General features: G+C 48.8%; 1 protein-coding gene across 6 annotated transcripts in view; it reads right to left on the reverse strand.

The window, feature by feature from the left end:
* FIRRM (FIGNL1 interacting regulator of recombination and mitosis) overlaps positions 1–16,977 on the reverse strand; it is a 3,243,174-nt gene that overhangs the window by 152,891 nt on the left and 3,073,306 nt on the right. The gene's annotated exons all lie outside the window — the stretch shown is intronic.

Below are 16,977 nucleotides of genomic sequence, written 5' to 3' on the forward strand. Positions count from 1 at the left end.
GTGGGATTTGAGCTTGCTGTTGTTTTACCATTGCAATCTTTATATCATTTGAAAGATCACATTAAGTACCATAGGTACATATAAACAAAGCTTACATACTTAAGTTCTACTGAACTTAGTAGTTGTAGACTAAAGGGCTTAGCACACCCTGACTACAACTCACTAGCAAGGTTCCAGTAGGAAAACACATAGTGTAGGTAGGTGCACCACTTACACCTCACTAGAGTCATGTCTGGCACAGGTGAGCAACTCAGTGCTCTGCCTTTGACAGGTGACCTTACCAAGGCACCTTCCAACTATGACAACTTCAGCTTCAGGGACTTGAGTGCCTTGTGCACTACAAGGGGGCTGAAAAAGGGGCAGAACCCTACCATTCCCATCCTGATAGGAATCCTAGAACAGGATGATCTTGAGAAGTCTAAGGCAGGCCCCTCAGGGAATTCAGGAGGTGGAACCAATCCTCCAGATGAGACCATCACCCCATAGTAGTAGATGACGAGGTAGGGGAGGATGAGGATTCAGATGATCAAGGGGATATCCAGGTCCAAGTTAGGAGGCTTAGCCATGCTAACTTGAGCCTACATGGAGTTGGAGAAGTGGACCACTTTCCCAGATCCAATAGCAGAATGCTCCCTGGCAATAGAAGAGAGAGATCCCTTTCCAGGGAATCTAACCTTTCTAGTGCCTCAAGGGCCTCTGAAAGGGGGATGACTTCCCCTCAGAGAAAAGAGCATAATGCTAGAATGAAGGCTGTCCGACTCCAGATAGAGAGGGAAGAAATAGCCCTGGCCCAAGCTAAACTTGCTTTAGCAAGGCCCTATGAACATAGAAACCTGACAAAGATTGTGCCTTCCTACAAAGAAGGAGATGACATCCACAAATGGATGACTGTTCTGGAGAGGGCCTGCATGGTACAGCAGGTCCCCCAAGATCAGTGGGCAGCAATTTTATGGTACTCCTTTTCTGAGAAAGGGAGGGATAAGCTCCTCACTGTTAGACCTGAGGATGCTAAAAACTACACTGTCCCGAAGAGTGCTCTTATTGGTGGGTTTGGCCTAACCACTGAGCAATACAGGTTGTTGTTCAGAGATACCCAAAAAGCTAAGACTCAGGACTGGACTGACTTTGTTGATTGTGCCACTAAGGCTTTGGAAGGTTGGTTGCTGGGAAGTAAAGTTTCAGACTATACAGGATTGTATAATCTAATAATGAGAGAACAGATCCTTAATAATTGCCAGAACCAGTTGTTGCATCAACACCTGATTGACTCCTCAGATCTGACCTCTCCCCAAGAATTGGGAAAGAAGGCAGACAAATGGGTCAGAACCAGGGTTAAGCAGAAAAACCAGAACCAAGGAGGTGATCAAAAGAAGGCAGACCAGAAGGGTGGAGATAAGAAAGAAAAAGACCAGAAGTCTTCTTCAGGCCCCCAAAATAATTCTAAAGAGGGTGGGTCCCAAAATGGAAACAAGAAGAAGAAGAATGGTAGCCCAAAGAAACCTTGGTACAATACCTGTAAATCAGTTTCACACTGGGGTAGTGAATACACTAAGAAAGGTCCAGTACCTACCACTGCAGCCCCTAAGGCACCTGCACCCCCTATTACAGTCAGCAATGGTGGTACACAACCCAAGGCTTTAGTTGGGTTAACCCTGGGTACTGAGATGGAGTCTTGCCTAGTCAGAGTCCCTACCCAGGCAGTTCTGCTCTATGATGTGGACATGGCTATGTCCACTACTGTGAGTCCCAATACTTTGGGCAAGTATAGACAGACGCCTTTGATCAATGAGAAAATGGCTCAGGCCTACAGGGACACATGTGCCAGTGTCACTATGGTGACACCTAACTTTGTGGACCCTGGACAAATTGTACTAGGTGAGAATTACCTAGTGACCAATGATAGCAATGCCACTACTACACATAGTGTGGCTGTTGTTAACTTCTCCTGGGGAGGGGTAAATGGCCTCAAGAAAGTTGTTGTGAGTGCAGACCTCCCAGTTGACTGTCTTTTGGGCAATGATCTAGAGAATTCCTTATGGTCAGGAGTGGAGTATAGGACTCATACAGAGATGCTAGGTATTTCAGCACATGTCCTTGCTGTAACCAGGTCCCAGGCCAAGAAGTGCCTACCTGAACCTGTGGTGGATCTTGAAACTATAGACCAACCACAACCCAAGAGGAAGAGCAAGAGGGTTAAGGCAGTGCCTTTCCACTTGCCCCAGGTTGAGGATCAGCCCTCTCAGGAGGATGATTCTGTGACCCAAGAGGAGACGGTCCTAGAAGAACTTGAACCTGATCAGGTTGAGTTTCTGGGGACAGGGGGACCCTCAAGGGCAGATCTGGGGCAGGCTCAGTTAACTTTCCCTTCTCTTGAACCCCTCAGACAGCAAGCTGCTGCTGAGGCTGCTGAGAATGCTCAAGGTACCCATATAGTGTATTGGGATGATGGGCTCCTTTATTCAGAGGCTAGAGACCCCAAGCCTGGTGCTACCATGAGGTTGGTTATACCTCTGCAATTTAGGGGCTTCCTTCTCACCTTTGCCCATGAAATTCCCCTAGCAGGAAACTTAGGCCAGAACAAGACTTGGGAAAGACTTGTCCCTCACTTTCACTGGCCTCACATGTGAGAGAATACCAAGGAGTTTTGTCGCTCCTGTGACACCTTCCAAGCCAGTGGCAAATCAGGTGGCACCACAAAGGCCCCCCTAATACCACTACCTGTGGTGGGGGTACCCTTTGAGAGAGTTGGGATAGACATTGTTGGACCAATGGATCCCCAAACAGCATCTGGGCACAGGTTTATCCTGGTGGTAGTGGATCATGCCACCAGGTACCCGGAGGCAATTCCCCTGAGGACCACAACAGCACCTGTTGTGGCAAGGGCCATACTTGGAGTATTCTCCAGAGTGGGCTTTCAAAAGGAGGTACTTTCAGACAGAGGTACCAACTTCATGTCTGGATATTTGAAAGCAATGTGGAAAGAGTGTGGAGTGAACTATAAGTTCACCACACCCTACCATCCACAGTGCAATGGGCTTGTTGAAAGGTTCAACAAGACCCTAAAGGGAATGATAAAAGGGTTACCTGAAAAGCTAAGGTGAAGATGGGACATCCTTTTACCCTGCCAACTCTTTGCTTATAGGGAGGTCCCACAGAAGGGGGTTGGCTACAGCCCTTTTGAACTTTTGTTTGGCCACCCTGTAAGGGGTCCACTGTGTCTTGTGAAGGAAGGATGGGAGTTACCTCTCAAAAAGCCTAAGCTTGATATTGTGGACTATGTACTTGGTCTCCGCTCCAGGATGGCTGAATACATGCAGAAGGCAACCAAAAACCTGGAGGCCAGCCAAGAATTACAGAAAGCTTGGCATGATCAAAAGGCTGTTCTGACTGAGTACCAGCCAGGGCAGAAGGTGTGGGTGTTGGAGCCAGTGGCCCCAGCAGCCCTCCAAGACAAATGGTCTGGACCCCACACCATACTGGAGAAAAAGGGAGAGGTCACCTACTTGGTGGACCTTGGCACCCCTAGGAGCCCCCACAGGGTGCTCCATGTAAACAGATTGAAGGCATATGTGGACAGGGCAGACATGGGTTTACTCATGGCTACAGATGGGGACCAGGAGGAAGAGAGTGACCCTCTCCCAGACCTGTTATCCCAAAACCCTGATGATGGTTCAGTGGATGGAGTAGCCTTGGCAGGCAGCCTCTCTGACCAGCAGCAATGGGACTGCAGACAAGTGTTGCAGGCTCATAGACATATGTTTTCTCTTACACCCAGTCAAACTAACTGGTGCACCCATGAGGTGGACACTGGTGACAGTCTGCCTGTGAAGAATCACATCTACAGGCAATCTGACCATGTCAGGGATTGTATAAAGGCTGAGGTGCAGAAAATGCTTGAACTTGGAGTAATTGAGCCATCAGAGAGCCCCTGGGCCAGCCCAGTAGTCCTTGTGCCAAAACCTCATACCCAAGATGGAAAGAGAGAAATGAGGTTCTGTGTGGACTATAGAGGTCTCAATGCTGTCACTAGGACAGATGCTCACCCTATTCCAAGGGCAGATGAGCTCATAGATAAATTGGCTTCTGCCAAATTTCTGAGCACATTTGACTTGACAGCTGGCTATTGGAAAATCAGGTTAGCTGAGGAGTCTAAGGCAAAACAGCATTCTCAACCCCTAGTGGTCATTATCAGTTTGTGGTGATCCCCTTTGGTCTGAAGAATGCACCTGCCACTTTCCAAAGGTTGGTTAACCAAGTCCTTGCTGGGTTGGATGACTTTTGCGCAGCTTATCTAGATGATATTGCTGTCTTTAGTTCCACCTGGGAGGATCACCTGATCCACCTGAAGAAGGTTTTAGAGGCCCTGCAGAAGGCAGGCCTAACTATCGAGGCCACAAAGTGACAGATAGGGCAGAGTAAGGTTGTGTACCTGGGCCACCTAGTAGGTGGGGGTCAGGTTCAACCATTGGAGAGCAAAACCCAGGCCATCCAGGACTGGGCTCCTCCAACTACCCAGACACAAGTCATAGCCTTCTTGGGCCTGACTGGGTATTACAGGAAATTTGTAAAGAACTATGGGTCCATTGTGACACCATTAAATGATCTGACATCCAAGAAGATGCCAAAAAAGGTTCAGTGGACAGTTAGCTGTCAAAAGGCATTTGATGACCTGAAGAAGGCCATGTGCTCTGCACCTATCCTGAAGAGTCCTGACTACTCCAAAGAGTTCATTGTCCAAACAGATGCTTCTGAGTTGGGGGTGGGAGCTGTGCTTTCACAACTTAATGTAGATGGTCAAGACAAGCCCATTGCTTTTATTAGCAGATGGCTGACCCCTAGAGAGAAACGTTGGTCAGCCATTGAGAGGGAGGCCTTTGCTGTGGTTTGGGCCCTGAAGAAGTTGAGACCATACTTGTTTGGCACTCACTTCCTAATTCAGACAGACCATAAGCCCCTCTTGTGGCTTAATCAGATGAAGGGTGAAAATCCCAAACTGCTCAGGTGGTCCATTTCCCTACAGGAGATGGACTTTTCAGTGGAGCACAGACCAGGGACTGACCATGGCAATGCAGATGGTCTCTATAGGTATTTCCACTTAGAACATGAAGACTTATCTGGGCAAGGTTAAGTTTAATGTCCCTGCGTTTGGGGGGGGGGGGGGTGAATGTAGGCAAGTAGGGTCTGCTTTCCTATGGTCGCCACCATTTTTGCTTTTTGCTTCACTGGTTTTCGACATAATGTGGCTGTGGGCCTGCTAATCAGACCCACAGCCTGCTGTTCTCTCTCTAAATTCACAGACATGTACTTTAGGTACATCACCAATTGGGTATTGGATCACCTTATCAGCCCCTGTACAGTGCACTATAGGTACCCAGGGCATAGGTGTATCACAGGCCAACCAGGGGCTGCAGCATATCTTTTGCCACCCCTGGCTGGCTATCCAAACTGACACAATTGGCTGATCACTCAGCTGGGGCAAGGTGGTGTACTCACCCCTTGCTTAGATATAGTATACCTATATATAAACCTATATCTGGAAACATATATGCCTATAAGTCACTCCTATGGCAGGCCTTAACAATCCTGGAGGCAGAGTGCTTGGTTTTATGTGAGATGGTGCTCTAGCATGAGCTGAGCCTGTATGCAGCTTTCGGAACCATGTCCTTATAGCTGTTCTATGATATTGCCATACCATATACTCTTAAGTGCATTATAATCCTCGCGGTTAATGCTAACTTTGGTTTCGCTTTATCCAAACGTGTCGTGTAAGGTGTCATACGCTTTGGAATACTATCCCTCGCCAATTCTGGCGACGGGGATAGCATTCCACCCTTCTAGAGGGAGAAGACATGTTGTTGCTGACTAACCCGGTTAAAGTTAACCAGAGCCCCAGCATCACAAAATGGATGCTGCTGCCACAGACACAAGTCTGACCTCCTGCTGCTGGGAGTCCTTCCAGTCAGGGAGGCTTGGACAATAGGTTTCCTGCCTGGTGAGGTGCGAGCACCACCCCAGACAGGACTTTGTGTATTGGGACAGATTAAGTGCATTATAATCCTCGCGGTTAATGCTAACTTTGGTATGGCTTTATGAAAACATGTTGTGTAAGGTGTCAAACACTTTGGAATACTATCCCCCGCTGCCACTTCTGGCGGCGGGGTAGCATTCGACCCTTCTAGAGGGAGAAGACATGTAGTTACTGCTTTACCTGGTTAAAGTTAAACAGAGCCACTTCTGGCGGCGGGGGTAGCACTCCACCCTTCTAGAGGGAAGAGACATGTATGTTACTGCTTTACCCGGTTAAAGTTAAACAGAGCCCCAGCATCACAAAATGGATGCTGCTGCCACAGACACAAGTCTGACCTCCTGCTGCTGGGAGTCCTTCCAGTCAGGGAGGCTTGGACAATAGATTTCCTGCCTGGGGAGGTGCGAGCACCACCCCAGACAGGACTTTGTGTATTGGGACAGATTAAGTGCATTATAATCCTCGCGGTTAATGCTAACTTTGGTATGGCTTTATCAAAACATGTTGTGTAAGGTGTCAAACACTTTGGAATACTATCCCCCGCTGCCACTTCTGGCGGCGGGGTAGCATTCGACCCTTCTAGAGGGAGAAGACATGTAGTTACTGCTTTACCTGGTTAAAGTTAAACAGAGCCACTTCTGGCGGCGGGGGTAGCACTCCACCCTTCTAGAGGGAAGAGACATGTATGTTACTGCTTTACCCGGTTAAAGTTAAACAGAGCCCCAGCATCACAAAATGGATGCTGCTGCCACAGACACAAGTCTGACCTCCTGCTGCTGGATGAAACTCCGGCAGGGGAGGCCTGGACAATAGATTTCCTGTCCAGGGAGGTGCCAGCACCTCCCCAGACAGGGGTTTTGTGTATTGGGACATGGAGGGTTGCATCAATAGATGCTTTTTGAGACACTGCCTGGGGCACACAAGGTGCTCCATGCATAGCCCAGTTCAAACAAGTTGCTGGGGCACTTCAGCCCCGCTCTGGTGTGAAACTGGACAAAGGGAAAGGGGTGTAACCACCCCCTTCCCAGGTCCACCGATAGGTGGGACCTAGCAGGTAATCCAGCACTTAACTCAGAATAAGTATAGGAGCTGTGTCCCCAGGACTTTAGATTCTCCTGGAAAGAAACTTTGATACAGAACTCTTGGACCTTCAGTGTTCTATTTCACCTAGAAGACTGAAGACATCTCCCTTGTGGTCAAGGAGTGACCACCCTGTGCAAACAGGCACCATCAGTAACTTGCCGGTCAGCTTTGTCGACGCTCCCGCCGGAACCCGAAGACTCAGCGACACAGGAACTGGACTTCCAGACTTCTCTGACTTCGACCCACATCCACAGCAAAGCTGAGACCCGTGGTGGACACGAGAGACATGGGACCGGATACCCTGGAAATCCTGCATTTTGCTAACTGCATCGACTCCTGAGGTAACTAAAAGTTGTGCATTAGGGTACTAGAAGCCCCAGACCGGAGCACCATTTGCACCGTAGCTCAGCCCTCCACACTCCACGAGTGCCAAGTGGGGCCCGCTCTAGCATTTCAGCTCGACACGTCTTCCCACTTTCTAGCCCGTTGGCTAGTACGCCTCCTGAAGACAAACCTTTAAAACCAAACTGCTTTCCTGGTTGCTCCAGCTTCCCTGCAAAGGAGAAGCTCCTCAGTCCTTGATGGTCTGACCCGGAGCCCATCTTCACTTCCTGCGTGGATTGCGTTTGCCAAGGCTTGTTGGGTCCAATCCGGATACCGACACCGTAGTCGACTAGATCCTTTGTGGGACAGCTTGAATCCAGCTCCTGGTCGTCGTCGACACCTCCTGGTCCTCGTGGCTGCAGAGACAAGCTTCACCTCTTCATCTGAGATCATCGCGACATCGGCTGGTTCCTTCCTGGTCACTGGCTAGTGGCCCAGACTCTGTCCCCTCTGCTTTCTGGTTCTCCACATCTTCGATCTACCCTTGGATCCACCCAGACACTCTTCCTCTGGTCGCCTGCAGCACTTCTTTGCAGATCTCCATTGAACGCATCGACGAAACCCGACACCAAATGGCACCTATGCACCCGGCCTCCCTGGGTGAGGTAACACGAGTACTCCGGTGCTCCCGTGGGTCTCGACTCTCGAAGTGTCCTAGTCTAAAGGGGTTTTGTCGTAGTCCATCCGGAAGTGCCCTTAAACAGTAACTTTGTAACTTTTACGTTCTCCATTATAAGTCAATGGTAACTCGCGACTGTGTTTAGACACTGCATGCGTCTCCCGTGGGACTCCTACCTCCTAACCTTTGGTTGTTTAGTGTAGCCCCAGCGATTCCCTAGGCCCTAGGCCTACTCACTGTTTCTATCGTGATTCTTATACCACATCTTTAGTATATGGTTTGTGAGGCCCCTAGGGCATAACTGTATTTGTGCAACTTATTGTATGCTAATTGAGTAACTTGTGATGTACTTTTACCTCTGACCTCATAGAGAGTGTAGAGGGGTTGTGTTAGTAATAAATACATTTATATTTGATATATACCTTGTGTGGTGTCCTTTCATTTGATATTCAAGGGATAATAGATGGTAAAACAGCTTGCTTCACATGCTCTCTGAAGTCTTAGCCTATGACTGCTGGTCCATGCTACCACTAGGATAGCTTGTCTATAAGGTTGACTTTACAACCGCCATCAATAAGGGTTGTTTAGACTGGTGCAAGGTGCACACTAGAACAGTGGACATCATATGCCAGGCTAACTTTTCACATTGGTGGCAGCGGTGGGATAAGAGCTTGCTGTTGTTTTACCATATAATCTTAAGATATCATTTGAAAGATCACATTAAGGTACCTGTAGGTACATATAAATCAAGTTCTTATAATACTTTAAGTTCTACCGAACTTAGCAGTTGTAGGTGGAAGGGCTTAGCACACCCTGACTACAGCTCCTAGAGAGGTTCCAGTAGAAAACATTTAGTTTAGGTAGGTGCACACACCACACCTCACTAGAAAATGTCCTTGGATGCAGGGTCTAGTGTGCCTCTGCAAGAAGTGGACCCTCCCAGGATCCCTTCTAAATATGACACATTCACTTTTCATGAGCTGAGAAGTCTGTGTACAGCTCAAAAGCTGAGACAAGGACAGAGTCCAACCTTTAACCACCTGGTAGATATTTTAGTGGAGTATGATGTAGAAAAGGCATCTACCCCAGATCAAACAGGTAGTACAGAGGGGAGCCATCCCTCAACCGAAGATCCCACTGGTGAGAATCAAGGGGATTCTGATGATGATGTGGATGCTAACCAGGTAGAAGTCAGGGAACTGAACCAGGTTAACCTAGGACTAGTTGGGACTGGAGGAGGAAGAATACAATCCAGACCCCTAAGTAGGCCTAACCCTGAGCACAGAAGAGGAAGGTCACTCACCAGTGAGCCCAACCACTCGGATGACTCAGTAGGGTCCCATGCCTCAGCTCTGGCAAGAATGTCTTCACCCCAGAGAAGAGGGCATAAGGCTAGGATGAGGGAATCCAAGCTTAGAATCAAGAGGCAAGAAGTTGCCCTTGCAAAAGAGACCCTGGCTCTAGAGAGAGAGAGAGAGAAAATTGTGTGGGCTAGAGCCCACTGGTGGCAGCACAGTACCTAGAGATAGGGAAAGGTCTTATGACCATAAAAACCTAAGTAAGATTGTCCCTCCCTACAAGAGTGGGGATGACATCCACAAGTGGATAACTGCTTTGGAGAGGGCCTGCAGAGTACAGCAGGTACCCCAGAGTCAGTGAGCAGCAATCTTATGGTTATCCTTTTCAGATAAAGGAGGAGACAAGCTCCTGACAGTTAATGAACAGGATGCTGACAACTACTCTGTCCTGATGAGTGCTCTGATAGATGGGTTTGGCTTAACCACTGAGCAGTATAGGTTGCTGTTCAGAGACACCCAAAAGACACAGACTCAGGACTGGACTGACTTTGTAGATTGTGCTACTAAGGCTCTGGAAGGCTGGTTACAGGGAAGTAAGGCCAATGACTATACAGTATTGTATAATTGGATTATGAGAGAACAGATTCTTAATAATTGTCAGAACCAGTTATTGCATCAACACCTGATTGACTCTGATCTGACCTCTCCCCAAGAATTGGGTAAGAAGGTAATAAAATGGGTCAGAACCAGGGAGAAGCAGAAGGTAAAGAACCAAGGTGGTGATCAGAAGAAGCAAGACCAAAAGGGTGGAGAAAAAGCAAAAGACCAGAAGTCTTCGCCAGGTCCCCAAAAAGCTTCTAATGAGGGGGGGGGTTTAAGAAATCCAAACAGAAAGAAGGTCCAAAGAAACCATGGTGCAACTTTTGTAAAGTTAATACTCACTGGACCAGTGATTGCACCAAAAAGGAGGCAGCTCCAGCCACCATTGCCCCTAAGGCAACTGTTCCCCCTAGTGCAGCTAATAGTGGTGGTTCTCAACCGAAGGTTTTAGTAGGGTTACCCTGGGAACTGAGGTGGATTTTGGCCTAGTCAGAATACCAACTCAAGCTCTTCTTCTCTGTGATGTAGACATGGCTGTGTCCTCTACTGTGAGCCCCAGTAACTTGGGCAAGTACTGACAGACTCCTTTAATTAATAACTGTGAGAAGTTGGCCTGATGCGCAGTGTTCACTATTCTAGTGATCACTATATATCAGTCCAAACAACCCTTATTGATGATTGGTTGTAAGTCAACCTTATAGACCAGCTATCCTAGTAGCATGGATACGAGCAGTCTAAGGCTAAGACTCTAGAGGGCGTGTTAAGCCAGCTGTTTTACCATCACATTACCCCTTGAACACCCAGTGAAAGGACACCACACAAGTGTTATGAAAATAAACAATGTATTTATTAGAATCACAACAACCCTGTACTCTTTATGAGGACAGGGTGCTAAGCACACAACAAAACTCTTATGAAAATACTTAAGTTAGCACGTTATACACAAATGCCCGAGGGGCACGAAAAACCATATATTCTAAAAGTGGAATGCGAATTACTAGCAGGTAAGTAACTGTACTAATAGGCTTTGGAATCGCTAGGACTTGACTATAGAATCGTTAAATTACTTCTAGGAGACCTAGGGGACTCGGGTGCAGAGTGTGCACTCTCACGCGGGATGCGGGACCAAGTCTATGGAAGCTAGAATTCACAAAGTTAGTGTTCACGGGCGAACCCGACCTGGTAGGAAGAAAACGACAGTGGATCCTGACCCTAGGATAGTGAGGCTATGCTGGGACACCGAAGTGCCGAAGTTACCTAGCCCAGGGGCTGCAGCTGCATAGGTCTGAAAAGACGTCGGGAATCTCGTTGCCGGACCAGGAGCCTGGAAGAAGGAAGTTGCTGGCAGGCGACCAGTGAAGGAAAGTTCGATGGATCCAAGCCTGGATCAAGGAAGAAGGAAACCTGAAAGCAGAGGGGACCAAGTTCTTGAATCACTAGCCAGTGATTAAGTGGGCACCAGGATGGCACCGGGCGAAGTCACCGCAGTCAGGTGAGCGGGCGCTGCTGGGCTCTGCAGTCTCTCGGACCAGGAGGCGTTGTCGGCAACCAGGATGGAGGTGCGAGCTGTCCCACGAAGGTTCTTGCTGTCGACGTCGCTGGACCCAGGATTGGGCAACAAGTCTTGGCAAATGCAAGGCCCACGCGGTGGACCTAAAATGGCGTCTTAGCCGGACCAGGAGGGTCCAGGGTACTTCTCGTATGGAGGGAAGCAAGGGCCAGTCTGGAGCAACCAGACCAGCAGCAGTGTTGTCGTCGGGCGTCGTTCGGAAGGCCACAAGCCAGCGGGCTAGTAGCCAAACAACGCGGTGAGCAGCAAAAAGCAGAAGGGCCCCACGCCGATCGGGGAGATGCTGGGGGGCTGCTCTTCGGTGCTGGAGCTGCTCAGGGTGGGGGCTTCTCGGACCCCAAAGCACTCACCAGGAAATTACTCGGTGGGCTTGCTGTGCAGAAGTCGTGCAGTCTTGGCGATGGCCGGTCCCTCGAGGTCTCGTCGCACCTACGGTTCTCAGCTGTGCTGTAGAGGTGGGTAGAGGTCAGAGGTGCCAGGGAAGCCGGGTCTCGTCGAGCTGGGCAGTCGGATTCCGGAGGAAGGACGTGCAGCAGACCGCAGTGTTCTTAGATGGTGCCTGCGGATGCAGGGTGACTACTCCTTAGTCACAAGGGAGAATCTTGAGGAAGAAATCGGGAAGTCCTTTCGTGGAAAGTGGTATCTTGATTCCAAAGATGATCTGATTTGGAAGGGGGCCAGTTCCTACCTTTATCCTGTAAAAAGGGGCTGGCACGCGACTAAGTCCTGCCCTATGGGTGGGACTAGGAGGGGGGTGGTTACACCCACTTCCTTGGCGGGCTTTTCCCCAGCACAGGGTCTGGAGTGACCCTGGAACTGGTTCCAGCCAGCCTATGCACAGTGAGCACCGGGGTGCCACGTGCAGTCACTTTCCTCTAAAGCCCTGCCTACCTACAATACACAAAACCCTGTCTGGGACGGTGCTGGCACCGCCCCTGGCAGGAAACCCTTTGTCCTTATCTCCTGCTCTGGGAGGACTCCCAGCAGCAGGAGGGCAGACTTGTGTCTCGGTGGCAGCATCCATTTTGTGGAGCTGAGGCTCTGTTTGACTTTAACCGGGGTTAGGGGTTACATGCATGTCGTGTCCCTCTAGAAGGGTGGAATGCTAACCCCGTCGCCAGAATTGGCGAGGGGTTAGTATTCCAATTCGTATGACACCTTACTCGACATCTTTTTGATAAAGCGATACCAGAGTTGGCATATAACCGCGAGGATTATAATGCACTTAAGAGTATATGATATGCGATATCATGGAAACGGCTAAGGGATGGATCCCGAAAGCCGCAGACAGGCTCAGCTCATGCCAGAGCACCATCTCACACGATTCCAAGCACTCTGCCTTCAGGATTGTTAAGGCCTGCCATAGGAGTGACTGATAGGAGATCTGTGTGTCCATTTTAGGGTTAGATATAGGTATACCATATCTAAAGCAAAGGGTGAGTACACCACCTTGCCCCAGCTGTCGTGCAGCCAGTTGTGTCAGTTTAGTTAGTCAGCCCAGGGGTGGCATAATACATGCTTCAGCCCCTGGGAGACTTCTGGGTACACCTCAGCCCTGGGTACAGGGACTTGGAGAGGGCCCAGTGCCAATTCAGTACCTGAGTACAATTTGGATAGAGAGAACAGCTAGGCTGTGGGTCTGATTAGCAGGCCCACAGCCAGGGAAAGTCGTAAACCAGTGCAGCAAAAAGCAAAAAATCTGGGTGATCATAGGATTGCAGACCCTACTCTCCTACAATAACAAAGAGGCTCAAGCCTACAGGGACACTTGTGCTAGTGTCACAATGGTGACACCCAGCTTTGTGGACCCTGGACAGATAATACTAGGTGACAATTACCTAGTGACCAATGCAAGCATTGTCACTACCACCCATAGTATGGCAAAATGTTAATTTCTCCTGGGGAGGGGTAATAGCCCTCAAAAAAGTTGTTGTTAGTTCAGACCTCCCTGTAGAATGTTTGCTTGGTAATGACCTAGAATCTTCAGTCTGGTCTGAAGTGGAGTATAGGACTCATGCAGATATGTTAGGTAAATCAGCACATGTCCCTGCTGTGACCAGGTCACAGGTCAAAAATTGCAACACTGAACAGGCCCTGGATCCTGAAATAATGGACCAGTTGCCTACCAGGAGGAGAAGCAGTAGGGTTAAGGCAGTGCCTTCCCCCTTGCCTCAGTATGAGGATCAGCCTTCCATGGAAGCTGATTGTGAGACCCAAGAAGGAACTGTCCTAGAAGAGCTTGAGCCTGATCAGGTTGAGTTTCTTGGGACAGGGGGACCATCAAGGGCAGACCTGAGGCAGGCACAGTTGGACTGCCATTCTCTTGAACCCCTCAGACAGAAAGCTACTGCTGAGGCTGATGGGAATGCTAATGGAACCCATGGAGTGTATTGGGATGAAGGGCTCCTGTATTCAGAGGCTAGAGACCCCAAGCCTGGTACTTCCAGGAGGTTGGTCATACATTTGGTATTCAGGGGCTTCCTTCTTACATTAGCCTATGAAATAAGAGTTGGGACAGGCTTGTGCCTCACTTTCACTGGCCCCACATGTCAGAAGACACCAAGGAGTTTTATCGCTCGCTCCTGTGTCACCTGCCAAGCTAGTGGCAAATCAGGTGGCACCACAAAGACCCCCCTAATACCACTACCTGTGGTGGGGGTTCCCTTGGAAAGAGTAGGGATTGACATTGTTGGACCAATGGTTCCCCAAACAGCCTCTGGGCACAGGTTTATTCTGGTGGTACTGGATCATGCCACCAGATACCCAGAAGCTATTCCCCTAAGGACCACAACAGAACCTGTTAAGGCAAGTGCCCTCTTGGGAGTTTTCTCAAGAGTGCGTTTTCCAAAGGAGGTTGTCTCAGACAGAGGTGAAAACTTTATGATTGGATATTTGACTGCTATGTGGAAAGAGTGTGGAGTGAGCTACAAGTTCACCACACCCTACCATCCACAGTGCAATCGTCTAGTTGAGAGATTCATCAAGACCTTAAAGGGCATGATCGAGGGTTTACCTGAAAAGCTTTGGTGAAGATGGGACATCCTGCTGCCCTGCCTTTTGTTTGCTTACAGAGAGGTCCCACAGAAGGGGTTTGGCTACAGCCCTTTTGAACTTCTGTTTGGGTACCCTGTAAAAGGACCCCTTTGTCTGGTGAAGGAAGGGGGAAAGTTACCTCTCAAAGCTCCAAAGCAAGACATTGTGGATTATGTACTTGGTCTCCGCTCCAGGATGGCGGAGTATATAAAAAAGGCATCCAAAAACCTTGAGGCTAGCCAGGAACTCCAAAAAGCCTGGCATGACCAAAAGCCTGTGCTGACTGTTTACCAGCCAGGGCAGAAAGTGTGGGTGTTGGAGCCAGTGGCCCCAGCAGCTCTCCAAGACAAATGGTCTGGATCCTACACTATTGTTGGGCAAAAGGGAGAGGTAACCTATTTGGTTGATCTTGGAACTCCCAGGAGCCCCCACAGGGTGCTTCATGTCAACAGATTGAAAGCGTATGTTGACAGGGCAGACATGGGCTTGCTCATGGATACAGATGAGGGACAGGAGGGGGAGAGTGACCCTCTCCCAAACCTGCTTTCTCAGAACCCTTATGATGGTTCAGTTGATGGTGTAGCCTTGGCAGGCAGCCTCACTGACTAACAGCAACAGGACTGCAGACAAGTTCTACAGTCCTACAAACATATGTTTTCACTGACTCCAAGTCAGACTACCTGATGCACTCATGAGTGGACACTGGGGACAGTCTGCCTGTTAAAAGTAAGATTTACAGGCAACCTGATCATGTCAGGGACTGTATCAGGACAAAGGTCCAACAGATGTTGGAGTTGGGAGTCATTGAGCCCTCAGAGAGCCCTTGGGCCAGTCCTGTAGTCCTAGTGCCTAAACCTCACACCCAAGATGGTAAGAGAGAGATGAGGTTTTGCGTGGATTACAGAGGCCTCAACGCTGTCACTAGGACAGATTCCCACCCAATACCAAGAGCAGATGAGCTCATTGACAGATAGGCGTCTGCCAAGTTTTTTATTACATTTGACTTGACAGCTGGCTACTGTCAGATCAGACTAGCTGTTGATGCAAAAGCCAAAACAGCATTTTCAACCCTAGGAGGTCATTATCAATTTGTGGTAATGCCCTTTGGTCTGAAGAATGCACCTGCCACATTCCAAAGGTTGGTGAACCAAGTCCTCTCAGGTCTGGATGACTACTGTGCAGCATATCTTGATGATATTGCTGTCTTTAGCTCCACTTGGAAAGATCACCTGATCCTCCTAAATAATGTTTTGGAGGCCCTGCAAAAGGCAGGCCTAACTATCAAGGCTACCAAGTGCCAGATAGGGCAGAGCAAGGTTGTATACCTGGGCCACCTTGCAGGTGGAGGTCAGGTTCAACCATTGGAGAGCAAGATCCAGACCATAAAGGACTGGACTGCTCCCACCACCGAGACACAGGTCAGAGCTTTCTTGAGCCTGACTGGGTACTACAGGAAGTTTGTGAAAAGTTATAGGTCCATTGTGACACCTCTCAATGACTTAACTTCAAAGAAAATGCCAAAGAAAGTTCAGTGGACAGTAAGCTGTCTAAAGAAATTTGATGACCTGTAGCAGGCCATGTGCACTGCACCTATTGTTCAAAGTCCAGGCTACTCCAAAGAATTAATTGTTCAAACAGATGCTTCTGAATTGGGTGTGGGTGCTGTTCTTTCACAACTGAATAAAGATGGTCAAGACCAGCCAATAGCTTTTGTTAGCAGAAGGCTGACCCCTAGAGAGAAATGTTGGTCAGCTATTGAGAGGGAGAACTTTGCTGTGGTTTGGGCCCTGAAGAAGCTGAGGCCATACTTGTTTGGTACTCACTCCAAGATTCAGACAGGCCCCTCTTGTGGCTAAATCAGATGACGGGTGAAAATCGAAAACTGCTTAGGTGGTCCATTTCCCTACAGGGGATGGACTTTACAGTGGAACATAGACCTGGGACTGACCATGCCAATGCAGATGGACTCTCCAGATATTTCCAAGTAGAACATGAAGACTCAACTGGTCAAGGTTAGTTTAATGTCCCTACCTTTGGGGGGGGGGGTTGTGTAGGAAACTAGGGTCTGCTTCCTATGGTCACCCCCACTTTTTGCTGTGATTTTCTGGTTTTTCGACTTTAGTGTGACTGTGGGCCTGCTAATCAGACCCACAGCCCAGCTGTTCTTTCTCTAAATTGAAACCATGTTGAGGTTCTGTGGTTTTCGACTTTGCTTCGTATTTAGCCGCCATTTTGTCTAAACTGCCATTTTGTGTTGCCTTTACTCAGGCAGCACGGCGAACATAGTGTTTTTGCCTTTCCAGCTGCTATGCGTCTCTTCTGTTAAAAAGTAGCCCCTTCTCCTTGTTTATGAAACCGATGTCAG

This window comes from Lissotriton helveticus, chromosome 1_1, assembly GCF_964261635.1.
Source record: "Lissotriton helveticus chromosome 1_1, aLisHel1.1, whole genome shotgun sequence".
In the NCBI taxonomy this organism is placed as follows: Eukaryota; Metazoa; Chordata; class Amphibia; order Caudata; family Salamandridae; genus Lissotriton; species Lissotriton helveticus.